The sequence below is a fragment of the Sipha flava genome, unplaced genomic scaffold, assembly GCF_003268045.1.
Source record: "Sipha flava isolate LNK unplaced genomic scaffold, YSA_version1 34_pilon_pilon, whole genome shotgun sequence".
Classification (NCBI taxonomy): Eukaryota; Metazoa; Arthropoda; class Insecta; order Hemiptera; family Aphididae; genus Sipha; species Sipha flava.
The window spans coordinates 1,910,010-1,927,705 of NW_020273045.1; the positions used below are offsets into that span (position 1 = coordinate 1,910,010).

The following is a 17,696-nucleotide window of genomic DNA, read 5'->3' on the forward strand; positions in this document are numbered from 1 at the left end:
GGCCCGTAATTTCAAACGGAAGTATTGTCACTTGTCAGTTCAATTCAAAATCTGTTCAAGCAGGTACAAAATTAGTCGATTTCAGAATCGTTAATGTTTACTTAGCATAATGACAATTATTTATTGTATTATTGTATTTTATTTACCAGAACTCTGGTCGATATTTCCTTCCGTTCATTTTCTATTTAAACAATACTTTTGCAATCGGGATCTGCTACATTGTACGACATCGGATATTTCGTGACAAAATCTCATCTTCGGATGAGCAGTAGTGCCGTCGATCGCGGCGATCAAAATTTGGCACTTGCAGACCAGATTATACGATTTCCGTGAAAACCGATATTGACTACGCGTCATGGCGACCGTATTATCATGTGACGACCAGACGAACGTTACAGCGCCGTATCTATATAGAGGCCGACGCGAAATGTGCGGTCGCATTCGGGTTAAATTAAAATCAGTTTTTATGTGTAAAACAAACGCCAAAATAGAATTCGCTGAGGATATCACTTTGGGTAATTACGGCACCGGAACGTTACGCAATTGTCGCGCAGTCCTATACGTTAGGCAGCGCTGACGACCGACCGATCGCGACGTCCTTTCTGCGTATCCTTGCCGTGTGTTCGCTGTCGTATACAGTACCATCCAGTGGCGTATATATGGGGGGGGGATGCTTAGTGGGCTACAGCCTCCCCCGAAATGGTTCAAAAAACTTAAAAATTATTTTAAACATTTGTTATATTTAAATGGTGCTCTATGCTTTTTTAGAAATAATTTTATAAAAAAAAAAAAAAAAAAAAATAGAAAAATGATTCCAACCTGGTTGCATTAATTTTATTCAATTGTACTTCAATAGTTCATTAAAATGTTTCAAGGTTCACAATTTATGGTTCAAAGCTTATTATCAAGAGTTAATAATAAATAATAAATAAATAAATCATAATCGTATGATACGAGAACATTTTTTATTCATAGCATATTTTATTATAGAAATAGTCCCGTAGACACATATATCAAATAGTCAAGTACCACATAATGTACCCTTTGTTCATAAACACAGGATTATACTTACTATAGGAAATGCGCGAATAATGTGATCAGTTGAGACAATTTTTATTGCCTTTGTCAAATAGTTTTGGGACATTCTGCAAATTAAACGTAACCTACTGTGTCTTGTTAGTAATTCTTAGATAACAGTGGCAATTTAACTCTGTCCATAGTAGCCCCTCCCGAAAATATTTTCTGTATACGCCACTGGTACCGGCGACCGGTAACGAAAAATCAACCCCGAGCGGTGCCGACGGGGTACACGGTGGCGAGGGGAGGCGAGTCGTTCAGCACCGCCGCCGCACGGTGAGCCGCGTTTGACATTTCAGTAGTGTGCTTTCGGCCGTCCGTCCCGAACCGTTCTCGTTCGTTCCAAGCAACTGAATCTCGCGACCGGCCGACGACATCCCCGCTATGAACACGCATACACTTCGCGATCTGTGTGCCTGACGCGAACGTTACCGTCGTGCCCGAACTTGATATACGTTTCGAGGTGATCGCGGATGGTTTCAAGTTGTGTACGTGTTTCTTAACCCCTCCGAGACGGTTTTCGTTCGCATTTCTCTTAAATTTTTTTCTACTCTACCATTACCACGCATTTACCGTAAGCACACATAAGCACTAGCGCACGCACTCCATGAGCGCGTGACAATAACCCCCACTCACGTCTCTCGATTCGAAGCAGAGGTAAGTTTGGTTCGATTTTTTATATTTTCGTGTTTGTTTAAATAGTGCTACGTTCGCCGGACGTACATGTATGACGTTTATATTTCGCGGTGATGAGATTAGATCGTCTAGATAAAACTGTATATTATTTTTATATTGTTTACGGATGAAGTATGGACTCATCATGCTGACAATATCAGTGGCGTGTTTTGAGTTTTTTTTTTTTTTTGCGATGCCCTGACAATTTCACAAATTAATTTATTAAACATTGCATAAATGTATTAATTCATTTTTTAAAGTTAAAAGAAGGCGGTTTTTTTTTATGCCTATTCATCCGATACTTCATTACTTTCAATACCATCCTTCAATAAGATTGATTGATAACCCATAAAGTATTTTTTAAACAGAACAATTATCAATTGATTCAATTTTATAATTATTATCTAGTTCTTGGTAAAATAAAACAATAGATCTACTAGGCCTATAGTATTACATAGATAAGAATTTATCTTTTTTAATGACGAAAATGGTGTTTCGTTCTGTACAGTTGGTGTAGAATCAGATTGCAGATTTAACGATATACATTAATACATTTTCAAATCAGTATTAAAATATTTTATCATTTTATCAACATTAAATCATGTAACTCAAATAAAGGAAAGCATTATAAAAAAAAAAAAGTATTAATTTACGCCACTGGGTAATACTTTTTAGTCATCACTTGCATGGAAATCAATGAATAGGATGAAAATATTTATACAATTAACGTAGGATTAAAAAAGAAAGACATTTAAATCTTTTTTTTCTGCGCTTTCTCGTCCCTTCGCTGAATTTAACATAATAATAAAACTTGTATATTATTTATTAATTGGCAGTATTTGGTTATAATGTAATCTGTACAATATTAATATAAAATAATATTCAAAATTTACGAAAACATAAGTTTGTTTATATTTTTCATTGTGTTTTTTTTTTAATCTTTTTAAAACAATTAAATAATTAATTTTTAGAGTGTAATTCGCTTAAAAAAATATCATTGTAAGACCAATAAACCCCTCACTCCACATAGAGCTTAAAAAACCAACTATAATTATTGTTTCTTTTTAATTAACTTTTGACTCGTTAAATTTTTTCAACCCAACTTAATTGAGTTACAAAAATTAATTTACTCGGTTAGATGACTTACTATAATGCCGTTTTCTATAAATACGTCGTTGTTATAAATTTTCACAAAAAGATAAAATGAATTTATTATCTGCTCTTTTTTACCAAAATGGAATCATATTTGTACCTTTGTCAATAGCTACGGTCATTTGTCACGTCGAACCATCCATGGATAATAAATATTTGCATTTTTTTGTGTTCAGATAATAATTCTTTGCGTTCACATCGTTCAGTTTACACGTATTACTTATACTATAATTTAACCCTCCCTGCAATCCACCTTTCACAGTGATCATTACTAATTTAGTGTTTATTTTTGATAATGATGTGATGTGCAAATAGGATATTATTACACGTTGTTCAAATACACTAGTAATAGCTTGACAATATGTTGCAGGGCTTAATAATTCACGTTGTTAACATTGACCGTATCGTATTCAATTCTGGAACAGGTTTCCTTTTTTGTTTTTTTTTTTTTTTTTGTCTATTATCTTCGGACAAAGTCATATCTTAATTAAATAATTGTGGACAATTAATAATGATTTATCAATATCAAAGTCAGAAGTAGGTTAAATATTCGACAATGCTGTTTATCGATTCCTTGTCGCTCTTGACTTTTAGGCATATCTTAACTATGTGGGTTCGACGAGCAGTAAAAAAAGAAAAAAACGATTGTTTTCAATAATATTGTAGACATTATATTTTAGTAATGATTGCATTATTGGTATTATTAAAAAAAAAATTAAAATGTTAGATCAATGCTACATTATGTTTAATCAGATGATTATCATAACAAACTATAAAACTAAACAATATATCAAACAAAATATAATATAAATATAAACAAAATATCAAATATTTATGTGAAACAACTGCATCTTATGGTGCGTCTCCATCCACAACTCAGTTCGTTAGCTCAATTCACATCAGCTCTGCACGCCACTCACTCAACAATCGGTACGACGATCCCCCTAACAGTACCATATAATTTATCTGAAAAGAGTTAATACATTGGCCTTATTTAACACGTTCAACGTAGCCCGTGATTTCGGTGGTCATACCGCGACGTTGTGTTGAAATGCCATGGCGCATCGATGGCATTAGAAGCACAACTCTATTGATTTATAAAATTGTATTACATTTTGTTATTAATTTTTACTGTTTTTTTAGATCCTTGGTAGTCTTTATTTATATTAAATACATGTGTTAATACTACGAGTACTTATTAGATATTGGTAGGTGCGTAATAAATAATAGTTAAACTGAAATCAAAAAACTCGTCGTTATTATTATTATGCATTTCGTGCGTAACGCAAGATAAGACTAATAAAATAGTGTCTGAAATAGTGTAAAAATATCATAATAATGATATAATATGTTGTAAATAGATCTAAATGCGTACAATACTAGATTCTGAAGTATTAATGTCAGGAAAATTAAAACTCACGATTAACATAATTTTAGAGTTGATTGTCTACGGCCTATATAAGATTCAGAGTTAACTAAAATGGAAATCACTGAATTATAATGAATTATTAATGACTAACTATAGCAGTTTCAAACGTATCTGATTCGTAATTTTTAATTATTTAATTTTGGTATTAAATTAATATATATTTTGTAAATAAAGAATAATTTTTCTGTAAAAAAAATCTAAATATTTTGCATTTATTTATGCCATATTTATTTCCTTTAATAAATCATCCTTTCATGCATATTTTCTATACGAAATAGTTTCGATATTTCACATTTGTCAGACATCCCACGATGGCTCAGTTTTTTATTTAGAAAATGTTTACCTTTGCAATTTTCATATCAAGTAAACATACGAGCCTAACTTAACCATCGGATGTGGTTACTGATATGTGAATTCCATACATGGAGTTTTCTCTGTTAGATAAGGATGTGGCCTATGTTTAATAATTCATGCGTGTAACTTCTGATTATTTGTTGCATATATATTCTAATATATTTGTCCGTATGATTATTATTTTATACGCGATTTATACCAATCATTAACTGGTCCATTTGGTTAGTCATTATTTTAATATATGTACTATTGTTCACTTCTGTGTTTCCCATTCCTTGTTACTCATGTGTATCCAAGTATTGAAAATAAATGCATTGATTGTAACACCCTTATGTTGTGGTTAAGAGTGCATTCTGATTATTATATTCCTAACTGTGTACCACAATGTGAAATTATACATGCCGGCCATAGTGGAATCATTATGTTATTGTAATGCAATCGACATAGTATTTATATTCCTATATCTGTATTATTATGTGACAGAATGTATTCCCGTGACATTATAATATGTATGCACATAACACAATCCATATGTACATGTTTTCTTGTTTCGTCGACAGCATATTTTGAGCGTCGATTTTTTGTTAAAAAGACTCCGAACTGATATTGTAATTACACTCACCTCAGATTTTAATTTTTTTATTGTGGATATATTACTATACAAGACCATTAAAAACTTTGTTATGTATAAAGTGAATACTTGGTAAGCTTAAACTTTTCGCGTCCTTAAAAGCTCTTTACTTTTCTTCCTCGGTACTAAAGTGTGGATCAGTCTTGTAAAACTTCTACATCGATTTGCAAATTGTTTTCAATTTGAATAAAAGGCCCATAATATTAATCCTAATGTTTTACTGATTCTATTTCGATGCCTATATCAATTATATGACTGTTCCTTCGTCATAGAACATAATATTTATTTAAAGAATCCGTCACAAGGCTGTGTGATTATTTTTTATATTGATAAACCAACTACGTAGTGGTTCTACAGGCGCTTCTGAAGTATCGTGTAAAACTCATTTGAAATCCCTACGTGTTCCTGTCCCATTCCTATAGTTTTTATTCTATCTTTGTGTGCTAATTTAACGAACATTTATCATCCGGCAAAACGTATCACGCGAGAAACCATAATACTTACATATGTAACTCAAATACAGACGGTCTCGAACAATGTATATGCTAACGAAGTCGTAACATATTCATATCTTAATTTAATACGAGCTTTTCTGTTAGACTTTTATGTATGCAAATATGAATAAGGATAAGATATCGCTCTAAACAAATACAATTTAAATCTCCTGTTCTCTTTGAATTTATTTTTACCGTATATATTCGAATGTAAAAGTCAATAGCTTGTGCGATTTTTGTTTAGTTGGTACGAATTAATCTAGGATATCAAAATATTTGTGTATAGTATAAAACGTTATTTTAGTGTTCAGTTGAATGAGTATACACAGGGCCCTCGAGAGGGAGGGCATTAGGACTATTTTGCCCCAAGCTCCAAATTTTTGGTGGCCACAACATTCGTTTTTTTTTTTTTTTTTTGTTAATTACGATAGAGTAAGCTAGGTTTCAAATTATACATTATTATTAATATTTAACAAATAACTGAGTTATACATACTGATGTGCCATGGGTAAATACTTTGGGTATTTATTCACTAAAATATTTACCTACCAAAAATTTGGGTGAATATTTTTTTTGTCAACCGTGCGCCTAACCTAAGGTTAAAAAATATTATTTAATATATAAGAAAATTAGGCAATATTTGAAATATATATATGAATACTATATATTTACAATTTTTATTTGTGTATAGAGCGAATGCCAAACATTATGGCTTACAGTAGGTTCGGGTGGGTTTCTGATTCTTGAAATCTATCTTTAAAATGTGATAGATTATTCATTCCGTAACTGTTCCAAACAAGAATTTTTTAAATATTATGTGATAACACTCATTTTTAAACCTACTATTTTATCATTCCTTATTAATAAAAATTAAAACGATAATTTAGTGTACATTTGAACATAGGTGGTCAACAAAAAAGTTCCAAATTTTAAATAATATGTTTATATGAAATTGTATTGAATACACTGAAATCATAAATAAACAAATACAGACTGTAAAATTCGAAACTAAAACGATAACATACTTCTGATTAAAATTTTTAATTTTAACTCTGAATTTCTATTTAAAGGAGCTGAGGAAATATTGAAGTATTATTGAGGAAACTGAATTAATAATTAATGAACGGTCTGAGCACTTCTGAGTCTATTTAGATTTCGATTGAATAAGACACTAAAAAAAAATGTTTGGTGCAGATTCACAGTCGACCCGAAATATTGATCGTTGAAAAAAAAACATTATTGTAAAACACGCTAAAAGAAACTCACTTTTTTCGCTTCGTTTGGAGCGTCAAAAACGAATCCACGGGCGGTTGGTCAGGAAACGCCGTTTGATATATACAAAATAACTACATGGTTTTATGAATCAAAATAATACGAGTATATTTATATTACGTTAATCGTTGTCGAATAAAACTACTGTAATAACGTCAGTTATATTAATAATAGTTTATTAATACAGTAAAGGCACGTGTGGCATCATTATTATACATATTTACGATAAAAAATAACACAGATTTATCTTTTTTTAATGTTATATTAGAAAGCATACTTTATGATTTATCCTCAAACACGTAATATTTATCTGTATACATATAAATGTGAAATTGAAATTTTTGTCGAGTATGTCCTCTGAAACTACTCAACCGATTACCTATATTTTCTTTTTTTTTTAAAAAAAAAACGAAAGAGTACATTGCAGAGCAGGTTTTAAGTTTTATTACAATGTTATAAGTTAATCGAGTAATTATTTATTTATAATTGTTTATTTTTCATTATCATACAGCGGAGCACGGAAAAAAAACACAGACGTGTGCTCTCCTACAGTCAGGCGTCCTCACTCCCCACTGTTTACCGTCGTCATTGATGTCACCATGTTGATATTTGATATAGATCGTGCGCTAATTGGTGACGTTATTTTCCTTAGGCCTAAATTTAGTCAGATAAGGTAATTAGACAAGAACACGTTTTTTCATGCGTAGTTTCATTATAATAGAAAATATGAATTCAAAATATAAATATTATTGTGTGTTAAAATGATCTAAAGAACCTTTAGAAAGTTTTTGCAGAAGATATTGCAGATCCGATCCACTTGAACATTACAAAGTATCTTAAATCTTTCTTAACAAGATTTTAAACATTTTTTTATTACAAGATTCGTGTGTAATTCAATTTTTCAAATTACATAATTTGGTGAAATTAAACATGAAAACTTTTTGCCGATATTTGAAGTTCAAGTTCAAGTTTATCTATTGATACAAAACGACTAACATTTTTTCAATTATATTTCATGGGTGATTCGGAGAATAAAGTAAAAAGACGTGTGTCTATTGCATCATATACTGATAAAGAAATATTGTATAATTTACAATGGGATTTATAAAACTATGATTACATTTTTTTTATTTTTATTTGCCTATAATAACTAAACTTAGAAATAAGCATTTATTTTGACGGGTGAGGTCGGGTAACTAAGGTAGTATGATTATATGCGTGTAATTGGTAGGAAATTCGAATAAAATAATGAAATAAGTATTAAGTTTCACCTATATTTTATAATTAAGTTATATTTGATTTATTATTTAAATTAATTATTCAACTAATTAAATTTCTTTAAAATATGAACCAAAATTATTATGCAATAAAATTTATATTTAAATATAATTTCATGAAATATGGTTTAGTCAGATATAGATAACATGGAAAAAATTCAATTTGATAATAACACATTAAATTCGTCACTATGTTTAATCGGAGTCTTTCCTTTAAATATGCAAAATTCAATAAAAATGAATTTCTTGTTTAATTTAAAAGTAACAAAATGTATTGAGTATTACACCAATTGTAATATCTTAAAATAAATAAAATATATCTCCATAAATTCTATATTTATATAAATAATTATAAAGAGTAAGTAGTAGAATACACAAAGAGTTCCTTCGAGTTATGATTTTAAATATTTGAAATGAGTACATCCGTGCAACTGGTAGCCAATTCAAAAAAAAAAATAATAAAGTAACAAGTATGTCACGAATAATATTATGTATTATATTGAATTCATATTTGTTATTTAATATATTTTTTTTTTTTGTGTGTTCTTGTCATATGAAATATTTTCATTAATGATGAATTATATTATTTGTTTCATTGTTGTTTTGTATTTATTTCAATAAAGCCATTAATTATAGTGAATTTAGGGAATAGCTTATGCTAAACAGATTCATAATGTATGGTGAAAAAATATGATGGGAGGAATCGATGTATAACAAATCGTAGTTTTTCATAAAAAATTAGAGTGTATCTGCTTTAACATACATTTCATCTATATTTGATTGGGGGAAGGGGAATTGAATAAACGAACAACAATTTTATATTTAAAATACAATGTATAAAACTGATATTTTTTACAAACTACAAGAAATTACAAGTAAAAAAATATATTTATTCATCAAAAATATTTATAAATTTCATATGAAATTAATTTTTTAATTATCTTACGATTAATAATACTTTTAATATGCATATTTAATTATAAGCTTAAATATATACTGTACAAAATGTAATTAAAAACCAAAAGCGAACATTTTTTTTGTTGAAAAATTACTAAATATAGAAAAAAATATTTTTATCAACGTCAAAAATAATTTTTTAAAAAAATAACCTTACTTAAATGATAAGATACATAATTACTATAAGAATCAAAACACTACAGTTTAGAAGACATGTCCTTTGAAGTAGCTATTTATTATTATTGATATAAAGAATTATTCAAATTAAGTTTACTTGTTCACCATAGTAATATCATAAAAAACTTGACAAGGGTTTTTAAACATATACGTACATTAAAATTGATTAGTTTAGCGTATAACACTCGCATTAATAAATAACAAATTTAAATACCGTGGTATATATTTTTTATTTTCATTAGTTATATATGTATGTAGAAAATAAAATATTAATTGTTTTATATTGTTTAATAGTTTATGTGAAAAAATAAAATATTTGAACTATGAAATGTTACAATAAAGTTAAAATTAAACCATTAGTAATTAACAATTAATAAATTAACTTAAAACGAAACCTCATTTAAGTCTTTAATAAACACCACAAACCAGATTAACAAAAAATAATAATAACAACGTTATGTGTATGGCTGATATAATATGCTAATAAGATAAATCGAAAACCTTTTTATATATATTTATATATGTATCAGAAAATCCTGCCATGGGGTAATGGTAGTTTTGTTGGGTGTATCAATGATTGAACGATGGATATCATTTTCTTAACATGTTGTATTTAAAATATATTTTATTTTTCATTCAAGATCCAGCTGTAATTTGGTTATTTTATCATTCATTTATAAAAAATATATTATAATTGATAAAATACATGATTGAGGTTTTGATTCAAATGTTGTTCGAGGTGGGTGAAATAATTTACTATATATCTACATTTATTTAATAATGAATTAATAAAAAATAATAATTTGATTTGTTTATCGATTAATTATAAGTTTCACAGTGAAACTAACATCAACTATCAATCATAATATTTTACTGACTGATTTTGTTGAATGCAAAAATTAACATATTTTATGCCTCTAAAATTAAATTAATTTTATTTCACACAAATATCTGAAAAATTACCGCAGAAACCATACCAAATAAGGATTATAATGTTAAGTTATTTAATTAATTTGAATCATATACGATTATAAAAACAAAATAAAAACATCAATTAAATTTTTCGAAAGTATTTATTGTTGTTGCAATAGTAAAAATGTCAATAGTGTCATGAATAAAAATGTTACATGGTTTTGAAAAAATAGAAATTTTATTCAAATACATTTTATGCTCATTCATATTTCATAGACAAAAAATGTGTAATAAGAGAAATAAAATAGCCATGTTTAAATAAAGATAAATTAGCATTTTCAAAAAAAAAAAAAAAAAGTATTATATTTTAAACATTTGACCATAGTTTATAACCTACTATCACTTTAAAATGATATTTTCTGTTTTTAATAAATATTTACACTTTGTTAGTAAAACTGTATTATATTTAATTTCTTAATAAATGTTTAAAAATGATTAATTTATAATTTTCTTAATCAAATTTTAATAGTAAAAGTATATAATATTTTGGTATCATAGTATTTTATATTGTAGAGTACGGGTTAAGTAGAAAACTTCTTAATCAGATTAAAACAAAACGATTGCTATTTTGATTGCGTTGTTGCAAGTATGGATTTAACTTTACTAATAATCATAACCAAAGAGAAATATAGTATAACTTTGTGCAGTACAGTCATACTTAAATGTTTCATTCTCATAATTACTATTGTATTTGTTGATCTTATAAAAAATAACATTTTTATAAACTGTTACTTTAAAGGTTTTTCTTTTATTTGAATCCAATTATACTCGTAGTTTCAAGATTAAACTCTATATACTTATAGTATATTATAACAATATAATATATTAATATAACAATATAACAATATATCAATATAACAATAATATATAACATATATTATAATGTTTGTCTTTGTTTTTTTTTTCCTGAAAAAGTGCAACAAAAATAAGTGAACAAATTGGTATGTTATAATATTGTTATTTTGATTTTTCATAGTTCTTATTCACTATATCTGGAGGTGATTCTTTCTTTATTTTACGTTTCACTTACATTAATGGTTTTCAATTAAAGTTAAAAGTTTGAGTTGATTCATAGTTATACGGTTGTGGTGTAGGACAGAATCCCGGTTAAAACCGACCGATAACTTCGTTACTTTTTGTCGGCTTAATGATTTTAACAGACTCGGCAAAGTACAATCCATTGAAGACTTTCTATATTTGGTTTGGTCCATGAATATTAAAGCATCGCAATTTTGCTAAACACTAATAATGTGATGAACGCGCGCAGCTACAAGCATTGCGCAATCATTGTTTACGCAGCGCGACTTTTTCAAATTGAAATATTTGAATTCCAAATTTCTTATAGCGCGATAAACGCAAAAAAAAAAAAACATTTTACCAACTCATCATCATTGTTATAAAATTGACGTTTTACAGTTGAAAGTTGGTGAACAATATAATTTATCCAGATAGTTGCACTAAATATTTAGTTCATTTATCGACTGACCATGTGAATCATCGACGATGACATCGATGACTCTGTTTACTCCTCTGTCGGTAAATCGTTGATTGTTATTATACGACTCAGATTGTAAAATGTAAGATTTCGTTTTTCATGCCGTACTTATCTACAGTAAAGTTACATTTCCTATTACGTGTGTTCATAAGGTATTAACTAATAAAATGTTATTGAAATATTATATTTTCGATGTGGGTACGTCTACTTTGAAAGTCAGCCTCCAATCGAAACCATTATTATTATCCGGTCATGAGAAAAAACTAACTAGAATAAGAGGGTAGATCAATTAGCTTTTCATGAAATGGTTTTGAAACGTTATGATTAAATGTATGAAATTGTTAAACTTCCTGGGTCTGGTTGAGTTGAATCAACTACTAATTACTTACATTATGTACGTGTGTAGTTTCGGTGCTTACGCATACGCATGACGGTAAAGTAAGTAAAAACAGAAAATGCTGCGAAATTAACTTTTCGTAAATTTCACAGAATTATCCAAGATTTTGGGTTGAAAATTTTACTGCAGTAGAGTATAATAAGATTATTGTACTTGTATATTGATAAATACTGATAATATAGATGTGTGATGATTTCGTAACTATTTTATTTATTTATTAATTTTTTTTATTGGCATAATTATAATGAAAATCAAAAAAAAAAAAAAAACGTAATTTAACTGTCCTGATAAACATAGATAATTTATGTTTTGTTTTTTTATATACTTTGTTCGTTATCTTACCCAGTCGTATATACTTCCGAAAAACATCATAGCAAAAACCTAAACAACAAAACAGTACATATAGAGAAAAAAAACGATTTATTTATAGATATTTATTTCATATGATAATAATTTTGGTAATAATTAATTTTATAGTACTAAATAATCGATAATGGATTGTATAAATAATCCTGGAAAATGTTTATAATATTAAACATAAATTATATAGAAATATTAAGCAATACTTTTTTCTAAATTCGTTAAAATTTCGGAAGGAAGGGTTTGAACATCCGAACCCCCCTAGGGATACCCCTGTTTGATAAAGTTAACCAAGATATGTGTCTAGAGCTAAAGATAAACCTAGTGTATATAATTTTAGGCTCAGGGCAACCATGAAACAAAGAAACACAACACAACCAAAGAGCATGTCGATCGGCGTAGGTTTAATATCTTAACCGGCTTAATAATGTGATTGTGAGGTGAAATAAATTAAGATTCTTATCAGTTTTCAAACAATATAATTCGTGTCCCTTTTGATAACCGATTTCCAACCTGGGGCATGTGAAAAAAAATTGGGTAATAGCAGAAAATGTTGAGTTTATTTTATTTAAAGCGATTTGTTTCGGAAATGTACAATATGTTTCATTAAAAATGAAAACTTAACCATTAACTTATAGAAATGGAGTATAGAATATTGATTATAGAATACTATATGTGTACAAATAATAAAAAGTGACGTGGTGAACTCAAAAATTTTCAGAGGCAAGTATATTTTGTCGATACTCACTCACCCCTCCTAAAAAATTGAAAGGCGGCTGCCTCTCGATTACCCACATCACCACGCCACTGGTAATAAATATAACGTAGTTCCAAATTTAAGAGATTATATTACATCATTTGAATATATTATAAAAAAATTATATTATTCGAAATAAGGCCAAGGATCTCACTATATTTTTATTATAATTTTTTTGTTCATTAAATAAATATAATAATCAATGTATTTTTTTGTGGGTCTTATTAATAAATATAAAAATACATACATTTTTGCATTATATATTATATTATTATTATATTTTTATTTAAATATGTTTAGAGTAGTTATGTGCCAACAATTTAAAAGTTATTACGAGAGGTACAATCTAGCAAAATATTGAGCTTATGGGTATGAAAGAAAAAAAACTTTGAGAGTTACTGCTCTAAATCATGTTCATGAAGTGGTTTAATATTGTTATTTAAATTTTATATTTTGAATAATTTTTGATGCATGAATATGTTTATGAATATGTAATTAAAACTTATGTATTTTTATTTTGAAATTCGATATGTTTTTTTTTAAACAAATACTATACTTCTCGACTATTTTTGGTTATACCAATTATGGAAAACAAAAGATAATGTGGTTTAACTGTCTTGTTTAATGATGATTAAAGTAAAAATTAAAACTTTAAAATCTAACAAAGTCGTAAAATTGCATATTACAATAGTATATTATGACCATTGTATTTGTTTTGTAACTATTTTACGTTATAAATTAAGTTTTATGATTTCGTTTTATTGACATTACACAATTATTTGATACCCAACGTTTTAGTTGGAAAAGAACGGACGCGTTCGGTAGATGACTGTGAATTTAAGCAATAAAAACAGTTGTTATTATTTTATTATTATCGTATTAGTTCGATATTTATTTTGCTAGCCACACAGCAATCGAAAAACAGCTCTGAATTGTACAAAAATATATTATTTTATTTATTAGATTATTTCAATTATTAAGGTTAGGCGTTGAGATAGTACGATCAAATCATTATGTACGAAATTGGAGCGGGATTTAAACAGTATCATTGCCAACACATTCAAGTTAGATTCGTCCAAAATGTCTACGATTAACCTGTCAAATCAGAAATATAAGAAAATATAGAAGGTGGAATACTGAAAAAATATTCTTCATCCATTTTAAACACGACAAACGTACGTTTAATTTTTATCTCAATAATAATAATAATAGTTTTCATATTAGATTTAATTTGTTGACTTTCAATATCGCCGTCTGCAGAGGAGAGAGGAGAAATTCACATTATTTATAGAAAGCTCTGTTTACATAGCTACACCGATCGATATCCAAACACTTAACAAGAAACCCATTAAAACCTAGGCTTATAGTTTCGGATTTTACTTATATATGATTTAATCAAAAGATGTGCCTGAGTACAAAGTAATTTAAAGTATTTAATAAACATAAATTGTTATATTTTGTCGAACATAATAGGCCTTTTGTTTTAAATCCGAACACTAAGAGCGTTATCAATTAAATTTTCAACTTCAATTTTTTTTTCTGTGTCGTTTTTAAGAATGTAATATCTTATATATCTATCACTTTAACTTTTTTGACCACAAATTTATATACGATATGTTGATGTAATCAACTAATTTACTACAAAAATCATGAACCTATGTGTCAACAGGTGTATTTGACAATTATAAGATGATAATTAAAAAATATTTATAATAACGTGAAAAATATCGAGTAATTTTCAAGTGTTTAATTTTAAATATATGTTTTAAATCACCCATTTCTATACATTGTTAAATTTAAGTTAGCTAATGAGATTTTCAACCGATTTTCTTTTATTTTAAAATTGAATAATTTAGGGGGAGAATGATCGATTGAATATCGTCGTATGACGAGTGTTTCTTTTTTTACCATTAGAAATGCATAAACATTCTTTATTTTGATGCCGAAAGTTTAACGAGCAACTCCAATAATAACTCGTATGGATCTGAAATACAGTTGGATTTTCAGAGCAAGGAGTCTTATCCGACATGGGCCACCCTTATATGCTGAGAGCAATAACATTATTCATGCATTCGAAAGGAAATATTCAGTTTTCGTTGAAGTTTTCACTTCCACGAGCGCGTAAAATATGCAAACGCTGAGGGTTGAATATTATAATAGGTGCACACGCATAGGACGAAAGACTTAATTTACCGGAGTAAACAGCTTTATTTCAATTTACATTCACTATCATCTAACGTCATCGGGATGAGCTACTGCGGGCTCTTAAAACTAGGACTTGCATCGTGACAATATTTTTATTTCAAAGAAAAAAAAAACGTTTTAGTTTCGAAAACAGTCTGGTGATTTTATCCCGCTTTTGTTATTAATCGGATATGGTACACGTATTCGATACACGTATATTTCCGACGGTTTCAGTCGTTTTCAAATCATTGATCGTCAACCAAACCGTCGCAATTAGTACGAGAGTTATTACGAAATATTGTAAATACAGTAAATTACCTCTCGTGAAAATAAAACCGTCGGAATACTCGCGGACGAAATGCGATAGCGATAGCGAGTTAATTACTCTATTATTACATAATGTATACTATTAAAACCAATTAGCAGTCGATGTATCGTTCTACGGCTAAAAATATAATTTTATAAATAACTATTTAAATTAATAAAAATGCAGATTTGATGTTACACAAACAATAATTCGTGTAACACTCGTTGGTATCGAATATTATAACCGATCGATTTTTGTATTCAATGGAGACAGAAAATAATTATTTTCGCTTTTAACGATGTTGGTAAGGTTTAATTCAATTTACACCGTTAATTATTCAGTAAATTGACTGCCATAATAGTTTTTATTTTTATTTTTATTTTTCTATTAAATTGAATGTGATTTTTATTTGAAATATCTTACAATGATATTTATGTGATACGCAACTTAGAGACTTGTGTCAGTGAGGAAGAGTGTCAATCAAATAAAGATTCGTACCAATCCTCTGTGGATATTTGGAAAGATATTTAAATATATATGGATCATTACCATGGGATATCCTTCCGTGTTGTTGGCTTTGTAATTCAATTCTGACCGGCTGCAGACATTGTAACGTTATTGACGTTCGTATACTCGTATTATATATTTCTTTAGTCATTTTTGAAAAAAAAAAAAAAAAAAGCAATTAATAAACAAAATAAATTATCACGGAACGGAAGTGAATTATTTTGTATAAAATTAAAAACAAAAGAAGAGGCGAGATAAAGATGAATCGTTCTTACAAATTTGAAATCAATACACCATTGGTTTTGGAAAACTATTCTAAATAAAGAATCGGTGCAGAAAATACATTTAAAAACAATATACAGTCGATTTTACACTGTTTATATGCACATTCAGTAATCCAGTGGCGCGGTAAGCATTTATGAATAAGGATATAATCATATATTTAAGTAACCATCCAACCTCTTTCATAAAGATACCCCTTGTGAAATGTTATTAGGTTAAATATTTTATGGTTTTGTACTTTTAAATGTATAAATTGTGGTTTTTGAAAATAAAATTATATATTTAAATACATTTCTAAATAATTAAAATGTATACAATATTGGGTAAATTTTAAATACATTTTACTATAGTTTAATTATTACGTCTTTAGGTTTATAAAAAGTACTTTTGTCACATCATTACGTGTCTACCTATATGGGGATTTAAAGTAAAACCGACTTGAAAAGAAATCCAATAACAATCAAGTTATTGATTTAAAAGGACAGAAAAAATTAGCAAGGACTTTTACTAAATTTTCCAAAAAAATATAAAAATAAAATTATCAATCATTTACTTTGTATAAAAGTGCAATTGGACTTGAAATTCATTATTAAAAATTAGTATGATACATTTTATTAGAACAGTATTCAGTACTAATAATTATTTAAATTTTGACAAAGGGAAAGGATTACTCATAAATATGCATATTCCAACACACACATACACACTGACAAATACATTTACAATTCATGATGCCTGTTGGAAACATTTAGTCCTGGTTCTTTAGCTGATTAAAAAAAAATCAATATGTGCCATATGTTATTATCCAATTTATACTAGAATAGCTAAAAATCTCTACACGAACGAATCGTTAATGAATGGCAACAATAGCCTGTATAATAAGACAAGATATTAATTAAAGGATGAATGCATTCAAATTAATATAAAATAACACGTTTCA

At 28.0% G+C, this 17,696-nt stretch overlaps 1 protein-coding gene across 1 annotated transcript in view; it reads left to right on the top strand.

Annotated features, from left to right (window-relative positions):
• The first annotated feature begins 1,390 nt into the window (after nt 1-1,390).
• LOC112687498 (serine/threonine-protein kinase 32A) overlaps nt 1,391-17,696 on the top strand; it is a 119,110-nt gene continuing 102,804 nt past the window's right edge. Inside the window, exon 1 of the mRNA XM_025560229.1 lies at nt 1,391-1,734. The gene's annotated coding sequence lies outside the window, so the exon portion shown is untranslated. The remainder of the gene's footprint in view (nt 1,735-17,696) is intronic.